Source organism: Macaca nemestrina, chromosome 1 (genome assembly GCF_043159975.1).
Source record: "Macaca nemestrina isolate mMacNem1 chromosome 1, mMacNem.hap1, whole genome shotgun sequence".
NCBI classification, from domain to species: domain Eukaryota; kingdom Metazoa; phylum Chordata; class Mammalia; order Primates; family Cercopithecidae; genus Macaca; species Macaca nemestrina.
Genome location: NC_092125.1, coordinates 111439353 through 111463325, shown reverse-complemented (window position 1 = coordinate 111463325; position 23973 = coordinate 111439353).

Below are 23973 nucleotides of genomic sequence, written 5' to 3'. Positions count from 1 at the left end.
CCTTACCAATGTTAATTAGTTCTCTTTTATATTAGAGCTACCCTACTATGTATGAAGGGATATTTCATTGTGGTTTTGTTTTGCTGTTCTCTGATGACTCAGGATGTTGAGCGTGTTTTCATGTGCTTATTGGCCATTTATGTGTCTTCTTTTTAACTTTTATTTTAGGTTTGGGGGTACATGTGAAGGTTCATTAGAGAGGTAAACTCATGTCATGGGGGTTTGCTGTATAGATTATTTTATCGCCCAGGAATTAAGCCTAGTACACAATCATTATCTTTTCTGCTTCTCTCCCTCCTCCCACCCTCCACCCTCAAGTAGACCCCAGAGTCTGTTGTTTCCTTCTTTGTGTTCATAAGTTCTCATCATTTAGCTCCCACTAATAAGTGAGAACATGCAGTATTTGTTTTTCCTGTTTCCGCATTAGTTTGCTAAGGATAATGGCCTCCAGCTCCATCCATGTTACCCCAAAAGACATGATCTCATTCTTTTTTATGGCTACATAGTATTCCATGGTGTATATGTGCCACATTTTCTTTTTACAATCTGTCATTGATAGGCATTTAGGTTGAGTCCACATCTTTGCTATTGTGACTAATGCCACAATAAACATTCACATAAATGTGTCTTTATAGTAACGGTAGAATGATTTCCATTCCTCTGAGTATATACTCAGTAATGGGATTGCGGGGTCAAATGGTAGTTCTGCTTTTAGCTCTTTGAGAAAACCACTGCTTTCCACAATGGTTGAGCTAATTTACAGTCCTACCAACAGTGTATAAGTATTTCATTTTCTGTGCAACTTCGCCAGCATCTATTATTTTTTGTTTTTTTAATAATAGTCATTCTGACTAGTGTGAGATAGTATCTCATTGTGGTTTTGATTTTAATTTCTCTAATGATGAGTAATATTGAGCTTTTTTTCATATGCTTCTTGGCCACAAACTATGTCTTCTTTTGAAAAGTATCTGTTCAACAAAGTCCTTTGCCCACTTTTCATTGGTGGTGTTTTTCTCTTGTAGATATGTTTAAGTTTCTCATAGATGCTGGATATCAGACCTTTGTCAGATGCACACTTTGCAAAATGTTCTCCAATTGTGTAGGATGTCTGTTTTCTCTGTTGATGGTTTCTTCTGCTATGCAGAAGCTCTTAAATTTAATTAGATTCCATTTGTTAATTTTTGCTTTTGTTGAGGTTGCTCTTGCTATCTTTATCATGAAATCTTTGCCCATTCCTATGTCCAGGATATTATTGCCTAGATTGTCTTCCAGGGTTTTTATGGTTTGGGGTTGTACATTTAAGTCTTTAATCCATCTTGTGTTGATTTTTGTATACAGTGTAAGAAAGGGGTCCAGCTTCAGTCTTCTGCAAACGGCTAGCCAGTTATCCCAGCACCAATTATTGAATAGAGATAGTCTTTTCCCCATTATTTGTTTTTGTTAGCTTTGTCAAAGATCAGGTGGTCATAGGTGTGCAACCTTATTTTTGGGCTCTCTATTCTGTTCCATTGGTCTATGTGTCTATTTTTGTGCTAGTATCATGTTGTTTTGGTTACTGTAGCCCTGTAGTATAGTTTGAATTCTGGTAATGTGATGCCTCTAGTTTTGTTCTTTTTGCTTAGGATTGCCTCGGCTATTCGGGCTCTTTTTTGGTTCCATATAAATTTTTAAATTGTTTTTTCTAGTTTTGTGAAGAATGTTTTTGGTGGTTCGATAGGAATAACATAGAATCTGTAAATTGCTTTGGGCAGTATGGCCATTTTACTGATATTTTGTCTTACTATCCATGAGCATAAAATGTTTTTCCATTTGTTTGTGTCTTCTCTGGTTTCTCTGAGTAGTGTTTTGTAAATCTCATTATAGAGATCTTTCACTTCCCTGGTTAGCTGTATTCCTAGCTATTTTATTATTTTTGTTGCAATTGTGAATGAGATTGCCTTTCTGATTTGGCTCTCAGCATGGCTGTTTTTGGTGTACAGGAATGCTAATTTATGTATATTGATTTTGTATTCTGAAACTTTGCTGAAGTTGTTTATCAGCTGAAGGAGTTTTTGGGCAGAGACTGGGTTTTTTAAGATATATAATCATGTTGTCTGCAAATAGCAATAGCTTGACTTCCTCTCTTCCAACTTGGATGCCCTTTCTTTCTTTCTCTTGCCTGATTGTTCTGGCTAGGATTTCCTATGTTGAATAGGAATAGTGACAGACAACATCCTTGCCTTGTACTGGTTTTCAAGGGAAATGCTTCCAGCTTTTGCCCATTCAATATGATGTTGGCTGTGGGTTTGCCGTAGACGGTTTTTATTATTTTGAGGTAAGTTCCTTCAATGCCTAGTTTCTTGAGAGCTTTTAACATAAAAGGGTGTTGAATTTTATTGAAAGCCTTTTATGTGTCTATTGATATAATCATATGGTTTTTGCCTTTATTTCTGTTTATGTGATGAACCACATTTATTCATTTGTGTATGCTGAACAAACCTTGCATCCCAGAGATGAAGCCTACTTGATTGTGATGGATTTACTTTTGATGTGCTGCTGGATTTGGTTTGCAAGTATTTTATTGAGAATTTTGTCATCAATGTTCATTGAGGATAATGGCCTGAAGTTTTATTTTTTGTTGTGTCTCTGCCAGGTTTTGGCATCAGGATGATTCTGGCCTCATAGAATGGGTTGAGGAGGAGTACCCCATCCTCGATTTTTTGGAATAGTTTCTGTAAGAATGCTACCAGCTCTTCTTTGTACATCTGGTAGAATTTGGCTGTAAATCCATCTGGTTCTGGGCCTTTTTTGGTTGTTAGGCTATTTATTACTGATTCAATTTCAGTGAGTGTTATTGGTCTGTTTAGAAAATGAATTCCTTCCTGGTTCACTCTTCGGAGGGTGCATATGTCCAGGAATTCACCCATCTCTTCTAGATTTTTCCAGTTTGTATGCATAGAGGTGTTCATAGTAGTTTCTACCAGTTATTTCTATTTCTGAGGGATCTGTGGTAACATTCACTTCATTATTTCTAATTATGTTTGTTTGGATCTTCTCCTTTATTAGTTGTTTTCATTGTTTTTTATTAGTTTTTTTATTTCATTAGTTTTTCATAGTTCTTTATTGTTTTTTGAAAAAAAAAAAAACAACTCCTGGATTCACTGATCTTCTGAATGGTTTTTCATGTTTTAATTTCCTTCAGTTCAGTTTTGACTTTGGTTTTTTCTTGTCTTCTGCTAGCTTTGGGGTTGATTTGTTTTTGATTCTCTAAATCTTTGTGTTTTGATGTTGTTAATTTGAGATATTTCTAAGTTTTTGATGTGGGCATTTAGTGCTATGAATTTCTCTCTTAATACTGTCCTAGCTGTGTCCCAGAGACTCTGGCATATTGTGTCTTGGTTCTCATTAGTTTCAAATCTGCCTTATGTTATTTACCCAAAGTCATTCAGGAGCATGTTGCTTAATTTCCATGTAATTATATGGTTTTGAGCAATTTTCTTATTCTTTACTTCTATTTTTATTGCACAGTGGTCCAAGAGTGTGCTTGGTATGATTTCAGTTCTTTTGCATTTGTTGAGGATTGTTCTATGTCCAAGTAAGTGGTCAATTTTAGAGTATGAGACATGTGGCAATGAGAAGAATGTATATTCTTTTATTTTGGGGTGGAGAGTTGTATAGAGGTCTGTCAGATCCATCAGGTCCAATGTTGAGTTCAGATCTTGAATGTGTTTGTTAATTTTCTGCCTCAATGATCTAATACTGTCAGTGGAGTGTTGAAGTCTCCTACTGGTATTGTGTTGAAGTCTATGTCTCTTCATAGGTGTCTAAGAACTTCCTTTATGAATCCAGGTGCTCCTGTGTTGGGTGCATAAATATCTAAAACAGTTAGGTCTTGTTGAATTGAACCCTTTACCATTATGTAATGCCCTTCTTTGTCTTTTTCTCATCTTTGTTGGTTTGAAGTCTGTTTTACCTGAAATTAGGATTGCAACCTCTGCTTTTTTCTGACTTCCATTTGCTTAGTAGATTTTCTTCCATCCTTTAATTTTGAGTCTATGGGTGTCACTTCATGTGAAATGTGTCTCTTGAAGACAGCATACCATTGGTTTTTGCTTTTTTATCCAGCTTGCCACTCTGTACCTTTTAAGTTGGGGGCAGTTAGCTCATTTACATTGAAGATTAGTATTGACAGATGTGAATTTGATCCTGTCATTGTGTTGTTAGGTGGTTATGTTGACTTGTTTGTGTGGTTGCTTTACAGTGACATTGGTCTATGTATTTAAGACTGTTTTTGTATTAGTTGGTAGCAATCTTTCATTTCTATGTTTAATGCTCCTTTCAAAATCTCTTGTAATGCAGGTCTGGTGGTAATGAATTTTCTCAACATATGCTTATTTGAAAAGGATCTTATTTCTTCTTTGCTCAGAAAACTTAGTTTGGCTATATATGAAATTTTTGGTTGAAGATTTTTTTCTTTAAAAATGTTGAATATAGGCCCCCCAATCTCGTCTGGCTAATAGGGTTTCAGCTAAAAGATCTGCTGTTAGCCTGACAGTGTTCTCTTTGTCAGTAACCTGCCCCTTCTCTCTAGCCGCTTTTAACATTCTTTCTGGCATTTTAACCTTGGAAAATCTGACAGTTATGTATCTTGGAGATAATCTTCTTGTATAGAATCTTGCAGAAATTCTCTGTATTTCCTGAATTTGACTATTGGCCTCTCTAGCAAAGTTGGGGAAGTTTTCATGAATGATATCCTGAAATGTTTTCCAAGTTATTTCCTTTTGTCCTCGCCCTTTCAGGGATGCCAATGATTTGTGTAGATCTGGCCTCTTTATGTAATCCCATACTTCTTGGAGGTTTTGTTCATTCATTTTTATTCTTTTTTCTTTATTTTTGTCTGTCTCACTTCAGAGAACTAGTCTTCAAATTCTGAGATGCTTTCTTCAGTTTGGTTTATTCTGCTGTTAATACTTGTGATTGCATTGTGAAATTATTGTATGGTGTTGATCAGCTCTGTCAGACCTGTCAGGTTCTTTTTTATACCACCTACTTCGTCCTTCAGCTCCTATATTGCTTTATTGTGATTCTTACTTTCCTTGGATTGGGTTTTGCTGTTCTCCTGAATCTCAATGATCTTCACTCCTATCCATATTCTAAATTTTATTTCTGTTATCCCAGCCAGTTCAGCCTGATTAAGAACTCTTGTGGGAGAACTGGTACAGTCATTTTGAGGACATACAAAACTCTGACCATTTGAGTTACCAGAGTTCTTGCATTGGTTCCTTCTCATTTCTGCATATGGGTGTTCCTTTAACTGCAATATAGACTGAGTACAGTCAATAGACTTCTGGATGTTTTCACCTGGCTGAGGCCTTGTGCAGGGTCTCTATTTGAAGCTGATTTCTTGTCTCTGGTTTCAGATGGGGGTATGTTAGTGAGGCATTTTTTATGTTGAAGCTTTGTGGTGTGATCCAGTAGGTGGCATTTAGGCTTATTGGTCAGTTGGTAGACTCACTCAGTTGTGTAGCTCTCTGTGTTTCCCCACAGTTGCAGCTATGTTTCCTCTCAATCCTCTGGAAGTGTGGCTTCCTCTCCCCCTTGAGCGCTGACTGTAGATCATGGCTTGTCACTCCTGGGCTGCCCACTGTAACTCTGGGATGACCTCAGCATTTATGATCCTTCCCCAACTCAGAGGCAGCAGAGGAAGAGACCTTAGTAGTGGTTTTGACCAAGGTCTTTTTCCTGTCTCCTGAAGGCTCCACCCAAAAGATGGAAGATGAACTGACCTCCCTTCTTAAATTGACTGCAGCCTATTGGAGGTATGGATAAAGCACTTAAGGCCTTTGTTCCTTCATTAGTCTGAGGGCAGCAATGGCAGTTCTACTGCAGAGACAGTGGCCAAGAAGCCTTCGGTTGCCCCTGGAGGCTCTGTCCAGGGAGTTGCTGAGGTGCTACTGGCTCAATAGCTCTGGCAGTGGATGGCTGGAGGCCCTGGAGAACCTGCCCAGTGAGGAGATATGGGAATAGGCACCCATTCAGTCTGGCCAGTTTTCCATAGGGCTACTGTGGTATGCTGGAGTCCCTCTCCAGTTCCTAGTTGCCTTAAATTTTCCAGTATGTGGAGATATCATCAGTGAAGGCTGCAATACAGCAAAGATGGTAGCCTGTCCCTCCCTCTGGAAGCTCCATCCCAGGAAGGTATGGGCCTGGTGCTAGCCCAAATGTGCCTGCAGGAGGTGGCTGGAGACCCTGATTAGGAGGTCCCACCTAGTGAAGAGGAACAGGATCAGGAACCTACTTTAAAAAGCACACTGGCCATGTTTTCATAGAGCATCTTGCTGTGCTAGGGGTCTGCTTCAGCTCCCAGTCACCTCAGATACTCCAAAACCACCCAAACAGCAAAGACAGAGGTCCACCCTTTCTCTGGAAGCTCCATCCCAGTGAGGTTTGAATCTCTGTTAGCCAGAGAACACTGGTGAGGGTAGCTGGAGACCCTGGTTGGAAGGCCTCACCAAGTGATGGGGAATGGGATTGGAGACCTGCTGGAAAATGCAGTCTGGCCATGTTTTTGTAGGGAAGCTGTGTTGTGTTAGAGGTTCTCTTCAGACCCTGGTCAGCTTGGACTCCCCAAAGCCCAAAGGCTGGAAAGGCTAAGTCACTCAAAAAGCAAAAATAGTGGCCCACCCCTTCCCTGGGGAGCGCCATCCCAGGGAGGTGCAAAGCTACTATCGGTGGCTGGCTGGAACTCCAAGGCAGTGGGTCTTATCCTGTGAGATGGCCATGGATGTGGAGCCTGCAGACTAGCTGATCAGCCCCCTGGATTCAGCCTCTTTCCTAGGGGTATGTATGGGGTCCAACCTCCTGCTGTGCCTGAGTTTCAGCTACTTTTGCTGGGAAGCCCAGATAGCCTGAGTATCCAAGGCTTCCCGGTCTCTGCAAGTGCTGAGTGGCTGCTCTGCCAAGACTCCATGTAACTCTATGTGTCAGACTGAAGGGCCTGGTGGAGTAGGTTCATAAGGGGATCTCCTGACCTAAGGGTTGCAAAGATCCACGGGAGAAATGTGGGTTCCCAGGGTCACACATTCACTCATTACTTCCCCAGGTAGGGAAGGTTCTCTTGGCTCTATATCCCTCTTGGGTGGGCCACCATCCTGCCTTCTCCATTCTCCATGGGTCAAGTTGTTTCCTTGTTTAGTCCCAGTGCTAGTACCTAGATGTTTCAGTTGAAGGTGCTGTATTTACTTGCCCCTTCCATTCCTCTCCATGAGAGCCATGCACACTAGCTGCTTCTAGTCAGCCATTTTGGCCACCTCCCCAATATGTGTGTCTTCTTTGGTGACATGTCTACTTAGAACTTTGCTCATTTATAAATAGAGAAATTTGACCATTTATTATTGAGTTGTAACGATTCTTTATATAGTCTAGATACAAGTCCATTAACATATATACATTGGCAAATATAATCTCTCATTCTGTTGACTGCTTTTTCACTTCCTTGGTGTTGTCCTTTAAAGCACAAGATATTTTAATTTGATGAAGTCTTATTTATTCATTTGTTCTCTTGTTGCATGTGTTTTTGGGTTACACCTAAAAAACCAAACTGCCAAACCCGAGATCATAAAGATTTATTTCTAATAAATCTCTGTCTGACACACAGAGCTAAGTGGAGTCTTGGCAGAGCAGTCACTCAGGCACTTGCAGAGACCCAGGAGCCTTCCCTCTGGCCTGGAGGGATAACTTTGCCCTGAAGAGCTGTTAGGCTAGTTTTTTTTTGTTTTTTTTTTTGTTTGTTTTTTCCTAAGAATTGCATAGTTGTAGCTGATACATTTAGGTCTATTAGCCATTCTGAGTAAATTTTGTGTATATTACTTACAAATCCTACAAATGATGTTTTGTAAACAAAACTCATTTGTGAACTGGGAACTGCCTATAACACATGACCTTATGAATAACACAAGATTCACCTTGACATTAATTGTGATGAATAGAAATATGTCAAACAACTGCCTTGGTGCTTTTGTTTTGGGAAGCAGGCAAAGAGGGTTGTTCTTCACAAAATATACTGGTAAATGTGTGCGTTAGTAAAATGGACCATTCATTCAGGTGTAGGCACTTTTTAAAAAATAGGCAGCTGGGCCATAGAAGCTGAATCTCCCTACAATATTCCTATTTTGTATGCCTGTTGGCTATGCCCAGATTTCATACAATTTACATGTCTGTATTATGACATTTCTACAGTCTTCTAATAAGCACTATTGCTCCTTAGTGAGTAGAAATAACATAAATTACTAATGATGTCTGCATTTTTGATATATAAATCTGACACTGTCAGATGTTTTTGTCCTAGTTTTGTTGCACTGAAATATCACAAGATTATTCAAGCCTACTGCCTTCCCTCTGACCTGGAGGCATAACTTTGCCCTGAAGAGCTGCTATTTCTCTTTTTCTTTTCTTGTATTCCAGAGGCAATTGCTGTTAGTACAAGGTCTTGGGAAATGGCAAGCAGAGTATCAGGGGACTTATGAACTGCAGGAAGCTGTGGGGAAGCCAGGAGGCACAGCATTCAGGAAAGCATTTTCAATCAGAGCATGGGTTGGTACTAAGAAAGTGGTGTATTGTTAGAACCATAGTTTTGGTGCCAAAGCACAGGTCATTGTAGGTTGGTAAGTCAAAAGAAAGGGAAGGTGCCATATGGAGTCCAAGAAGGTCTGTATCCAAGGACACCAGCCAATTTGGAGGAAAAAGTCCATGTGTGAAGTCTAACGAAGCACATGGGCTATGGTTGGTGTACCGAAATCCAGTAAATACATCAGAGAGGTTTGTGTAATCTCAGCTTTGGGAGGCCAAGGCAGGTAAGTCACTTTAGCTCACAAGTTCGAGACCAGCCTGGGCAACATGGCAAAACCCCATCTCTACAAAAAATACAACTTAGCCAGGCATGGCGGTGCATGCCTATAGTCCCAGCTATTTGGGAAGCTGAGATGGGAGGATGACTTGAGCCAGGAGGCGGGGGTTGCAGTGAGCCAAGATCGTGCCACTGCACTCCAGCCTGGATGATAGAGCCAGACTTTGCCTCAAAAGTAAAAGAGAGAGAAAGAGAGAGAGAGAGAGAGAGAGAGAGAGAGAGAGAGAGAGAGACTGAGGTAGTGAGGTCTGTTAGCATGTATAACCATGGGAAGAACATGGAAGGTACTCAGACTGGCCTTGAGGGAAACAGGTAAGGAGCAGAGTTCAAAAAAAGCAAGAAACAGCAATTTGGATCATAGAACCACAGAGCAGCATAACCAGCATTATGGCTGTGAGTTTCTTAAGGCTGGGAATTGTGTCTTTTCATTTATGTTACTCCAGTGCCTAAAATGGACCTGACATAAAACAAGTGCTCGGTGCCTGCTGTGGAATTAATGAATACATCAATGTTTGTAACAGGATTGAAGTTGTCTGCTCCTAGGCTTAGTTGTTTTTGTGGATGTCTAAGGTTGTTGGGTATGCACAGTTCTCTAGAGAGGGAAAGGACTCTGCAGATGACTAAAGTTGGAGACCATAGCTTATGGGGTGGGCTGAGTTTGGTCCATTGAAGAGTACTCACTCTCAATACCCAATAGTCAGAAACACAGTAGTTAAGATAAAGAGGAAATGCAGTAAGGTGCAAGTTTGCATAAATTAGGAAAAGAGTCAAGAAACGATAACAATTTAGGTGGCCTGACCAAAGTTATACTAATGAGCTTCAACAATCAGCTATTCACAGAGAGTCTGATTTGAAACTTACGTTATGGGGAGTGGCATATTTTCGCTATCTCTGCCCTCTTAGAGCACAACAGAGAGCTTCAGGGGAGCTGAGACAGAGAGCTAATCTGTTCACTGAGTGTGTAGGATGACCAACACAAAAAAATTCCTGTGTTCCTTGCAAATGTAAGGATTTAATCAGAGAATTCTCAACCCTGAAAATAACAGACCAGAGGATGATTTGAAACCAGTGTCAGGAACACCCTAGTCCCAGGGACTGTCTACTGCTCATCAGAACTAATTGATTTAATCCACTGAGAAGAAATGTTTGAACTCTTACGGTATTATAAATAATATCATATTTATATTACATAAGCGTCTGAGCATGACAATAAAAACTCATGGTTGGTAGGAGCTGTTAAGAGTGATCTCACTGGATGAAGCAGTCCAGCCTCTGTCTGAATATCTCAGTCATGAGGAGCTCATTACTCCCTAAAAGCTATAAAATGCTTGTTCAATTAGTAAAACAAGGAATTGAAAAGCAAAAGCAAATACAGTAACAACAACAAAGACAAATTTTAAAAACCAAGCTTCTATGACAACACATACTTGCCTCAATTGAACATAAGAATGACATTACAATTCACTATGAACTTATCAGCTTCTCCAAATGCTAATCACACATTCTCTGGGAAAACCTGTGGATTTACAAGTAAACAAAGTAAGTTGTGAGTTGAAACCTGAACACCCTGACATTTAATATGGGGAGAAAGTTTAAACTTCTAAGGTTACTCAACAGATATTTCGTATTCTGTCAAAAAGCAAATTATTGACAGGCATACTCACTGTGCTTCACCATATTGCATTTCACAGAGACTGCATTTTTTACAAACTGAAAGTTTGTGACAACCCAGTAACAAGCAAGTCTGTCGGCTCCATTTTTCCAACAGCACATGCTCACTTCGTGTCTCTGTGTCATATTTTGGTAATTCTCATAATAGTTCAAATTTTTTCACTATTATTTTGTCTGCTATGTTAATCTGTGATTATTGATCTTCGGTGTTACTATTTTAATTGTTTTGAGGTGCAAAAACCACACTGTTATAAGATGGCAAACTTAATCAATAAATGTTGTGTGTGTTCTCACTGTTCTACCAACTCACCATTCCCCTGTCCATCTCTCCCCTTCTCCACAGGCCTCCTTATTTCCTGAGATGCACCAATATTGAAATTAGGCCAATAATAACTCTACAATGGCCTCTAAGTGTTCAAGTAAAAGGAAGAGTCACGTGTCTCTCATCTTAAATCAAAAGCTAGAAATGATTAAGCTAAGTAACTAGTAAATGATTAAGCATGTCAAAAGCTGAGATAAGCCAAAATCTATGCCTCTTGCACCAAATAGTTAGCCAGTTAGTGAATGCAAAGGAAAAGTTATCAAAGGAAATTAAAAACACTACTCCAGTGAACATGTGAATAATAAGAAAATGTCACAACCTCATTGTTTATATGGAGAAAGTTTCAGTGGTCCGGGTAGAAGATCAAACCAGCTGCAACATTCCCTTAAGCCAAAGCCTAATCCAGAGGAAGTCCTTACCTCCCTTCAGTTCTAAGAAGGCTGAGAGAGGTGAGAAAGCTGCAGAAGAAAAGTTTGAAGCGATCAGAGTTTGGTGTTTATAAGATAAAAGTACAAAGTGAAGCAGCCAGTGCTGATGTGGAAGCTGCAGTAAGTTGTCAAGATTTAGCTAAGATAATTGAGGAAGGTGGCTACACTAAACAACAAATTTTCAACGTAGATGAAACAACCTTCGTCTACATTGATGAAGATGGAAGAAGATGCCATCTAGGACTTTCATAGCTGGAGAGAAGTCAATGCCTGGCTTCAAAGCTTCAAAGGATGGGCTGACAGTCTTGCTAGGGGCTACTGCAGCTAGTAACTTTAAGCTGAAGCCAATGCTCATTTACCATTCTGCAAATCCTAGGGCTCTTACGAATTATGCTAAACCTGCCCTGACTGTGCCCTGTAAATAGAACAATAAAGCCTGGATAATAACACATTTTCTGACAGTGTGATTTACTGAATATTTTAAGCCCACTGTTGAGACTTACTGCAAAAAAAAAAAAAAAAAAAAATCAATTCCAAAATATTACTCATTGACAATTCACTTGGCCATGCAAGAGCCTGACAGAGATATATAAGGAGATTAGTGGTGTTGTCATGCCTGCTAATACACCAACCATTTTGCAGCCCATGTACCAAGGAGTAATTTTGCCTTTCATGTCTTATTATTTAAGAAATACAGTTTGTAAAGCTCTAGTTGCCATGGATAGTGACTCCTCTGATGGATCTGGGCGAAATAAATTGAAAGTCCTCTGGAAAGGATTCACTATTCTAGACACTATTAGGAACATTTGTGATTCATAGGAGGAGGTAAAAAATGTCAATGTGAACAGGAGTTTGGAAGAAGTTTATTCTAACTCTCACGGACGACTTTGGAGGGTTCAAGACTTCGATGGAGGAAGTAACTGCGGATATGGTGGATGCAGCAAGAGAACTAGAATTAGGAGTAGAAACTGAAGATGTAACCAAATTGCTGCAATGTCATGATAAAATTTGAATGGACAAAAGTTGGTTCTTATAGATAAGCAAAGAAAGCGGTTTCTTCAACAGGTGCTAGAGAGGATGTGGAGAAATAGGAAAACTTTTACACTGTAGGTGGGACTGTAAACTAGTTCAACCATTGTGGAAGAGAGTGTGGCAATTCCTCAAGGATCTAGAACTAGAAATACCATTTGACCCAGCCATCCCATTACTGGGGATATACCCAGAGGATTATAAGTCATGCTGCTATAAAGACACATGCACACGTATGTTTCTTGTGGCACTATTCATAGTAGCAAAAACTTGGAATCAACCCAAATGTCCACCAATGACAGACTGGATTAAGAAAATGTGGCACATATACACCATAGAATGCTATGTAGCCAGAAACAAGGATGAGTTCATGTCCTTTGTAGGGACATGGATGAAGCTGGAAACCATCATTCTCAGCAAACTATCACAAGGATAGAAAACCAAACACTGCATGTTCTCACTCATAGGTGGGAATTGAACAATGAGAGCACTTGGACACAGGAAGGGAAACATCACATACCGGGGCCTGTTGTGGGATGGGGGGAGGGGGGAGGAATAGCATTAGGAGATATACCTAATGTAAATGACGAGTTAACAGGTGCAGCACACCAACATGGCACATGTATACATATGTAACAAACCTGCACGGTGCACAAGTACCCTAGAACTTAAAAGTATAATAATAATAATAATAATAATAATAATAAAAAAGAAAGCTGTTTCTTGAGATGGAATCTACTCCTGGTGAGGATACTATGAACATTGTTTAACTGTAAACAAAGAACTTAGAATGTTACATAAGCTTAGTTGATAAAGCAGCAGTAGGGTTTTAGAGGATTGACTCCAATTTTGAAAGGAGTTCTCCTGTGGGTAAAATGCTATCAAATGGCATCATATGCTACAGAAAAATCTTTTGTGAAAGGAAGAATCCATCAATGTAGTAAACTTTATTGGTCTCTTATGTTACCAAATTGCCACAGCCACCTTAACCTCTAGCAACCACCACCCTGATCAATCAGTAGCCATCAACACTGAGGCAACACTCTTCACTAGCAAAAATATTAAGACTTGCTGAAGGCTCAGAAGATTATTACCATTTTTAGCAATAAATTAAGGTATATACATTGTTTTTATACATAATGCTATTGCACACTTAACAGACCACAGTACAGGGTAAACATAACTTTCATATGCACTGGAAAACCAAAACATTCATATGACTCATTTTATTGCAAGATTTGCTTTGTTGCAGTGGTCTGAAACCAAACCTGCGATGTTGTTGAGGTACATCTGTATTTCTTAGAACCTTCTAGGCTTATTACATATCTACCATTTAAATTTAGCTTTAGCAATTGTTGAATTTGAACTTCAGTATCAAGTTTCTATTGAATAATAAATACTTCAAAAGATCCTGGAGAGAGAATTTGAGATTTGGAATTTTTAATAAAAGCTACATCTGCCTATTAATCATGTGTCTTGAAAGCTTGGAATAAAAGAATAAGTAGTGTGCGTTATTTTTCACGTGCTTTAAATATTTCAAAGTATTGTTAAAGCATATCATTTCATAATTATATGGCATATCATCTAATAATTCATAACATTATCATAGTTAACCCCTCTATGCCTTGAATTTCTCATCTATAAAATGAGAATAACAGTATGACCTCAGTATTGTAACGATTAAATAGCTAATACATGTAAAGCAATTTCAACAAATTCTGGCATCTAGTAAGTTTTCATTGTGTTATTATTATAATACTGTCTAATATGTGTCCACACACAACACAATTTGGAATATCCTGGTTAAATTCAGGCATGTGAAAAATGCATGTTTTCAAATTAATAGCCTGCATTTTATTTGCATGTGCATTTGCCATTTTATGATGAACTCAATCTAGAGGTGACAAGTCAGGATAGAGGATACACAGCACAGTATTGACGGCATAGACTCTAGAGTCTTACAAGCTGGGTTTATATCTCACTTCTGACACTTAGCTGAGTGAACTTGGGCACCTTATTTAATCTTTCTGTGTCTCATTTTTCTCAGCTGTAAAACGAAGGTCTTAATAGTATCTATCTTCTAATGTTATGGTAAAGATAACCGAATTAATATACATAAGATATTCAGAGCAGTGAACTCCATATAAGGGTTTACTACTATTATTTTTATTATGTCTACTATTATTTTTCAGGGTCTACCTTCAAGTAAATAAAAGTCATATATCAAGATATTTAAAATAAGCAATGAGACTAATTCTAAAGCCAACCAATTTTGACCCCCGAATATCTGTATCCTTTTTGTTCATTTGGTTATTCAAAAACAAGGCAAGTGTCTCTCAGAGAAACTATGTAAACAGTGCCCTTTTTTCTTTTCCTTCTATAAATAAACCTACTTCAAGTTGGGATATTTATTTGAGATTTTCTATCATGAGACAAAGTAGTATTATCAGCTCCCAAGGGAGGAGGAACTTGAGGTTTATCATCAGAGACGATAAAAACCACAAAAAGCAGCATTCTCATTACAGAGAAATTTGGAACAAGTATACTCAGATTCCTAACCCATTTAAGGGGTGTATTTGCTGAAAAATCAATGCCTAAGCCTTGGGGATTTCAGTGCCTGCAGCCAACTCTGGAGATTGAGATGAGTATCTGAAAACCCATCACAGATCTTCCTTGACAACTTTTTCTACCTTTTAAATATATGAGGACCCAATCCTCAACTTCTTCTTTTTGTAACTACTCTCCCTGGTACATTTCATACACAGTCATGGCTTCAACACTCTCCTTCATGCCAATGACTCTTAAACTGCTATCTTCAGTCTTTCTCCTGAGTACCAATCCTATAATTTCCATTACTGACTGGGCACTTCCTCCTGGAGTCCCACAGCACTTTACATTTTCAAAATGAATTCATTATCTTGTTTCTAACACTTGTTCTTTCTCAATAATTCCCACCATCATTTAATGACCAAATTGGCTCAGCGAATTCATACCCACCCATGGACTCTAGGATGTTCAAAAAGCAGCTTCCACGCACTGAACTATTGCTTCAAGGACTCTCTCCAAACTCCAAAACCTCTATCTTCATATCACAGACCAATTTTTTTTTTTTTTTTTTTTTTTGAGACTGAGTCTCACTCTTTTGACCAGGCTGGAGTACAGTGGTGTGATCTCAGCTCACTGCAGCCTCTGCCTCCCGGGTTCAAGTGATTCTCCTGCCTCAGCCTCCTGCGTAGCTGGGATTACAGGTGCCCACCACCACACCTGGCTAATTTTTGTATTTTTAGTAGAGACAAAGTTTCACCATGTTGGCGAGGATGGTCTTGATCTCCTGACCTCATGATCCTCCCGCCTCAGCCTCCCAAAGTGCTGGGATTATAGGTATGAGCCACTGCACCTGGCCCAGACCATCCTCTTTAAATATGGTTCTAGGTCTACCCACTTTCTGGTCTAAATGAGGAATTTTGAACTCTAGGATCTACTGAGTGCCATGAAAACTCAACAGGTTTTATAATTCTGAAATTCCTTCTTGAAATTACATGCAAAATGCCATGAATGTAGGTAAGTTCATTTTTCTTAGTACTTGAATTGTATTATGCTTTGCAATCCATCTGTGGTCAATGGACTGTTGACTCACCAAACAGATTCACTACTCAAAACAAATTATTGACTCACACTTTTGAAAGATATGTCAGTCCTTATATATACACATGGGCACCCTACTGTTCTTCATAAAGAAAAATAATGATGGTCAAATGTGGCAGACTGCCACGGTTACTACTTGAGACCGTCACTACAACAGTTTCTACTGTCACTACTTGAGACCGTCATTACAAGATTGAACAAAGGGACGAATGCAGAAATAAAAACCTAAGACAAAAGCAATCTGTTTTAAAGAAAGGGCCAGGGGAAGAAGAGAGCTCACTGCTTCCAGTGAGCAAGGGCAGCCCCCGAGCTTCTACAGCCCTTCATATTTATTGGGTAACAAGAGCAAGTAAGAGGAGGTAACGACTGGTCAGCTGCTTAATTGATCACAGGTTCATATTATTACTAACAGGCTTCAGATGTACCTAATCACAAGAAACATTGCACTTGGGGCATGACTACCCTCAGCATTCCTTCTGGGTGGCATACACAGTTTGTCAGTTTGCCAACATTCTGCGTTTATGAGAACAGTTTGCTGTTTACTCATATAGCCTCCAGTGGTATACTGAGTTAATCATGACCCTCAATCTTTCAGCCTCCAACATCAAATCTCTGCCAGGAATCACTGGCCACAGTGCAGTCATCCTTTGGGACCATTACCAGTTCCTCTGAGCACCAGGCTTTAGGGCCTTCTCTGTCATACCATTCTTCATGAAATAAGATGTCTGGGATAACTTTAACCTCATCTTCACCCAGGGAGTGGAAGACAGATATGTCTTTATCAGTGTGAGTTCACCGTGACATCCTCTGGGCTCTGCAACATACCAACCAATGTCCTTACGTGATAAGCAGCATTTTGAGTGGCCTTGGAGTAGGATCTATTAATACTTAAAACACAAGCTAATATCTTCTCCTGTGCTGACATCTCATGGACCCCTGGGCAGCACTTAATTATCTATTTCAGAACTGCCCCCAAATCAATTGTAAGAGAATTTAAGAAACTCAACATGGAGATTCCAGATACAATATCATTAGTCATGCAGTCTATGTGATAGTGAATGTATTAGTTTCCTCTTGCTACTATAACAAATTACCACATACTTAAGGGTTAAAATAACACAAATGTATTGTCTTCCAGTTCTGGAAGTCAGAAGTTCTAAGGTGAAGATATCATTAGGGCTGCATTCCTTGTGAAGGCTCTAGGACCAAATCTGTTTCCTTGCCTTTTCCAGTTTCCAGAGGCTGCCTGAATCCCCTGACTCAATGGCCCTTCTTTACTCTTCAAAGTCCATCATTCCAATCTCTGCTTCCTTCATCACATGTTCTTCCTCTAACTTTGACCCACCCCTCTCCCTCTTGTAAGGATCCTTGTGATTACATTGGGTCTACCCGGATAATCCAGGATAGCATCCCCATTTCAAAATTCTTAATTGAATCACACCTAAAAAGTCCCTTTTGCATTCACGGGTTCTGGGAATTAGGACGTGAACATCTTTTGGGAATGATTATTTTTCTCTACCATAGTGAACAAGGCAGCAGTCTTTTTAGGGTAAAAGCCTTCCCTTACTTCTGTTACTAACAGTATTAAAGATATCTAGGTTTACCAGTTACTAACCTCAGCTCACTTTCTGCTTTTTCACCCTGACATCTCCAATACTGACCCCTTTCAGAAACGTGATTTTTTAATAGGTGGAGGATGATGCAGTGTTTTGGCATATTTCTCTCTGCCCTGACCAAATCTTGCTCTGACTATGCACGGTCTCACTGGTAGGACCATATACCTTCCCCAGGTGAATCCTAGTCTCTCCTCAGCTTATTTATTACAAAAGCTAACCTGGATAAAATGTAATACCTGATTTGGTAGGTGGGCCCAGTGTGCTAGACATGTGTAAGAGCAGAAAGTAGATTGGTGTAGTTGCAACACAGTCAGCAAAAGGTAGAATGGTTTAAGATGAGGTCAAAGAGCAAGCCATGAATATCTGAGGGCTTTGGACTTTACTCTGCTTGATGTGGAAAGCTACTAAATGGTTTTTAGCCAAGAACTCCCCTTTCCAATCTATGGGAAGCATGGGAATAGAGCAAGGGTGAAATAATAGAAAACAGTAGACTATTGCCAGTAAGTGAAAGATTTTTTTTTTAGTATGTGATGAGAATGTGTTGAAAAACTGAGCACAGGTATGAAATAAAAATATTTATATCTATAAAGAAACACCCTGGCAGCTGCGAGGGGAAAAGACTAATAGAGGTAAGGTAGGAGGTCAGTGGAGAGGCTATTGCATAGTCCAGGGGAAAGAAGGTGGTAGATTGGTTTGGGGAGTTAGCAGCAGAGCTGGTGAGAAAATAGGTAGAAAGCACTCGGAAGAGAGAGCTTTTTGATGAGACTATTGTATTTTAAGAGCTTTTTACAAGGACTGATAACATAATCTAATTTAATCCTTCTAAAACACATATGAGTTAGACACTCTGATCTTTCTCATTCAGATGAATAAACTCAGACTCACGTACAACAGTTTCTAGAACATACAGAGACAAAGCCAGGATTCAAACCTACCTGGCACCAAAGCCCACCCTTTCCATCATAGTTACACTGACTCCAATTCTAAAACAGATACACTGAAAACTAACCCAGCAAGGGTTCAAAGTTTAAGTGAATAAACTAGTAGAAAGTTGGTAGTCATATTGACTGCTGTTAGGAAAGAGAAAATATTTAACAGAGGATGTCTGGGGTAACAGTTTATATCAATGAGAAAATATTCCAGAAGAAATTGGCATAAAATTAATTGGTTGATTAAAATTTCTAAGAACTTAGGCACTCTGCAAAGAGAAATCATATTATTAGGAAAAATAAAGTCCATACAAAAGAAAAAACGTTTTCTCAAAAAAATTCTCAAGAAACCTGCTAAAAAAACAGAACTTGCTGGGCTCACCCCCGTAATCCCAGCACTTTGGGAGGCCGAGGTGGGCAGATGACCTGAGGTCAGGAGTTCGAGACCAGCCTGGCCAACATGGTAAAATCCTGTTTCTACTAAAAATACAAAATCAGCTGGGCTGGTGGCACATGCCTGTAATCCCAGCTTCTTGGGAGGCTGCGACAGCAGAATCACTTGAACCTGGGAGGCGGAGGTTGCGGTGAGCCGAGATCACGCCATTGTCCTACAGCCTGGGCGACAAGAGTGAAACGCCATCTCAAAAAAACAAAAACAAACAAAAAAACCGAACTCAAACATTTAACTTAAGGAAATTAGCAAAAGATGGCATATAATAATATATAAAATGCTCATCACAATACTTCTATAAAAGAAAAATCATGAACACAACCTAAATATTGACCAATGTGGAATAATTAAACAAAATTTATATGTATTTCCATATAATGGAATATTACACAGCCATTGGAAATTGTACATTCAAATATACTGAAAGCTATGGAAAATGTTTGTGCTATAATGTTAGTTTTTTATGATGAGACTGACGTGCTGCCCACTGTGCTGAGGGTGATGATACTACTTTTTAAAAGATACAAAATTAAATACAAAAATATCTATTTTGTGAAGATACAGACACATATACAGATATAAATGAAGAGAGAGACACAGAAAGAGAACAGTAGAGAAGAGAGGGCGAGAGGAAAAGAGCATGAGAACATAACAAAATACATCAAAGTGAAACATTTATTTGGAAGATGTTAAGCATCTTTTTGTATAATTTTTATTCATAAATGTCTATTATATTCATAATGAGACCTTCACATAAATAAAGTTAAATAATAATATCGTGAAAGCAATGCTAAGAGGGAGGTTTACATAGCTTTTGGAAAGTGAGCTCACTTTAACACAGAGATTCACACAGGTTTGAACTACTGCATTCATGCGAACATGGGAGCTGCCTGAGCCTGAGATGGTAAGGTCCATCCTATCAGAATAAGTGGTGGTCTTCCTGAAGTCAGTCCTGCTTGCTTTTCTCCACAGTCCAGGCTGCTTTGCTCCTAAAATCATTTGGCATAACCCTACAAGTTTACAAACTCACTTACGGTGCTCACTGTACATTTTCATTATGGTTTATTTTTTCTCATTGTTTTGTAGCTGTGATGCCATTTGAGTAAACAATCAATCAAATGTCAACAAATTTATCTTCTTGGGGTTTTCCAACAACCAACCTATAGGGCATGTTCTTTTTGGTCTTCCTGGTCATTTAGCTGACTACTCTGCTGGGGAACAGCCATAACAGGATAAGACTGACCCTGGTGGCCATCACAATAACAGGCACCAGGGTCAGTCCTGTCCTCCACACTGCAATGGGTTATTTTCCCAGCAACCTGAGGCTCTTAGACATCTTCTGTATGTCCATCACTGACCCAGTCTGCATTGAACATTCCACATATATAAGGTCAGTATCTGCTTCACCTTCTTTAATATTACAGGGTTAGAGATTTACAAATAAAACTAAGAAATGTACCACATGCCCTACAAGAGGGGATGTCAAGTTTTAGTACTTCAGTCATCCTTTTAAGAGTGCCTTATCCATTCTTATAACTTTAAAACCCCTATGTCTGCAACTCTCAAATGTATTTTTCCAATCTATACATCTCTCCTCGGCTTAAGACTTAGAGATTTGACTGCCTCTTTGACATCTCCTCCTGAATGTCTAGTAGGCATTACAAATTTACTACGTTCGAAATGAAGCTTTTGGTTTTCCCTGCTCTTTATCTGATCCTCTATTCATCTTCCACCAATTCTCAAACCATATTCCACATTCAATTCATGACCTAATTTTCTGAAGACTATCCCTTCTACCCTACCACAAACCTGAGCAAGTCACTAACGGTCTTTGCTCAGATTCCTATAATATTTTTCCCATGGTGGCCAGGTTCAGGGGCCTGTAACCCCAGCACTTTGGGAGGCCAAGGTGGGCAGGATCACCTGATGTCAGGAGTTTGAGACCAGCCTGGCCAACACAGGGAAACCCCGTCTCTACCAAAAGTATAAAAATTAGCCAGGTGTGGTGGCAGGCACCTGTAATCCCAGAAACTTGGGAGACTGAGACAGGAGAATTGTTTGAACCCGGGAGGCAGAGGTTGCAGCGAGCTAAGATTGCCCCACCGCACTCCAGCCTGGGCAACAAGAATGAGATTCTGTCTCAAAAAAAAAATAAATATATATATATATATATATATGTATATGTGTGTGCATGTGTATTTATAATGTGTGTGTATATATGTATATATATTATATATATACACATATATATACATATATATATTTTATATATACATATATATATATTTTTTCCCCCTCACAGCTTTTTCTGATTCTGCTCTTAACGTCATTCTAATTCATTTTCTACAAGGTAGCCAAAATGATATTTCAAGAATATCAACCAGAAATCACATCACCAACATCAACACCAACACCAGCACCACCAAGGTACATTACAATCAAATTGTTTAAAAAGAAAAACCTCTGATAAACAGAAAATATTGAAAGCAACCATATGAAAAGACATTATATACAGAGGAACAAGGATAAGAATTATCACAGACTTCTTGTCAGAAACGATGCAAGCCAGTAGGCAACGGAATGATATATTTAAAGTTCTCAGGGGACATGGTCAGCCCAGAAATCTACATCCAGTGAAAACATTAAGCACTTTGGGAGGCCGAAGCAGGTGAATCACCTGAAGCCAGGAGTTCAAGACCAGCCTGGCTTCAGGTGATTCCCATTTTTATAATATTAAAATACAGCAATATTAGCTGTAATTTAATGAGCCAAATACTGTTAAAGCACTTCCCCCAAATCATCTCATTTACTCGTCAATAACAAGTTTGTGAATTTACTATGAGCTCTCATAGAAGGCATTTGGATGTCCATACTTAGGCGTATGGGCTCTGTCCTGGAGATGAAGTTCAGAAACACTTTGACTGTTAGTAGCCTTATTATCTCACAAGCTTAAGTTAGTGAAATTTAGCATGATTGTAACTGAGCTATGTTCCGGCTCTGGGGGAACTCCAGATGATTCCTGAGGTTATTGTTCCTCCTGTCTGGTGTCTGCAAGCCTCTCAAGCCAGGCAGATAATTCCTTATTATAAATGGTCAAGGTACCTGCATTCCACCAATCAGAGCTCCAGCTTCCTTCCTTTTTGTGTGCATTCCAATCCACAGTGACAGAAATAAGAAAGGCTAGGGCTCAGAATGGGGAAGATTGACTAGAAAGAGGAAGGAGGGAGCTTTTTGGGCAATGGAAGTGTGTGTGTGTGTGTGTGTGTCTACATATATAAAATACAACATATGTAATATATTATATGTATTTTATTATAATAATGTAGCCCCAATAAAGTTGATTTTAAAAGTATGCTTCTTACCTTAGGTCGTAGGGTTCTATATAATCTGGCTCCTGCCTCTGTCTCCAACCACTCCTGTCTCCTGCCACTCTCCATCTATCTCATACTGGTCTTCTCTTTGTTCTGTTTCAGTCACAGGAGGTCTCTCTGTTTGACAAAGCAAGGCTTTTCTTGCCTCAAGGACTTTGCACTTGCTGTTCCTTTAGCCTGGAGTGCTTTCTCCTCGCTCTTCCTATAGCTGGCTCATTCTCATCTTAAGATTAATCTCAAATATTCCTTTCTTTCTTTCTTTTTTTTTTTTTTTTTTTGAGACGGAGTCTCGCTCTGTTGCCCAGGCTGGAGTGCAGTGGCTGGATCTCAGCTCACTGCAAGCTCCGCCTCCTGGGTTCACGCCATTCTCCAGCCTCAGCCTCCTGAGTAGCTGGGACTAAAGGCGCCCACCACTGCGCCCGGCTAGTTTTTTGTATTTTTTAGTAGAGACGGGGTTTCACCATGTTAGCCAGGATGGTCTCGATCTCCTGACCTCGTGATCCGCCCATATCGACCACCCAAAGTGCTGGGATTACAGGCTTGAGCCACCGTGCCCAGCTACTCAAATATTCCTTTCTCAAAGAGGTTGCCTTTGCCATTTTAATATAGCCACTCCTTCCCCCATACCTCTCTTCTTAATGCCTTGCTTGGCCTTCACTATCATGAGGATGAACGTGTAAATATAGATCTTCCAGACACGACCAAACGATTTTGAGATTCTGTTTATCAATAATTTGTTACTTTTTAATGCTGATTAGTATTCCATTATATAAATAAACCACAATATTTTTATCCATTCACTGTTTTTGATAGAAATTTGGGTCATTTCCAGTTTGAGACAATTACAAATAAAACTACAATAAACATTTGTGTGTTTGGGGGGACACATTCTTCATTTCTCTTGCAACGTTGTCACGCAGAAAAGGCAGATATTTGCAAAATTTCTCATGTTACAGGACACTCTATTATTATATTCTGAACTGCCAAGTACATTTGATGGGAGATGATTATCTTTAAATAACATTAAACAAATAATAATATTTGAATATCCAAGAAACATCCAGATTGTAATGGCAAAAGACAGAATAATGTATAGACTTGGTCATTTTTCCTAGAAACATGACTTCACAGTTTTAACTGTTAGTATAAACTGATAGTATAAACAAGCATTTTAAAGATCACTTCGAAAAGTAATAGTGTTCCATATGGCTATCTACAGAAAAATACATAGATTGTGGTATATTCATACAATGCAATATTAAATAAGATGTGAACAAACAAAAGCTACATGCAAAAATATAGATAAATTTTACAAACATAAGAGAGATCATGTGATATTTCAGCTTCACCTTATATTTTTTCGCCAATGGTATACAGCACATAAAGTTCTCTATTTTCAATTAAAGAAATGGCACATCTATAGGCACTAACAAAGAGGTAGCTCTAAACAGTCATATTATATCACATGACCCTTCACCCCCCACCACATATTTTGGACAGTAGATGTGTGTCTGATCCAAGAGCAGTCAATCCATAATTAAAGCAAACCCCTGTAATCCATGCTTAGTAAAGTGAAAACCAACACAAGCAATTCGCGCCCAGTGGACTCCATGCTTAGTACAAACAC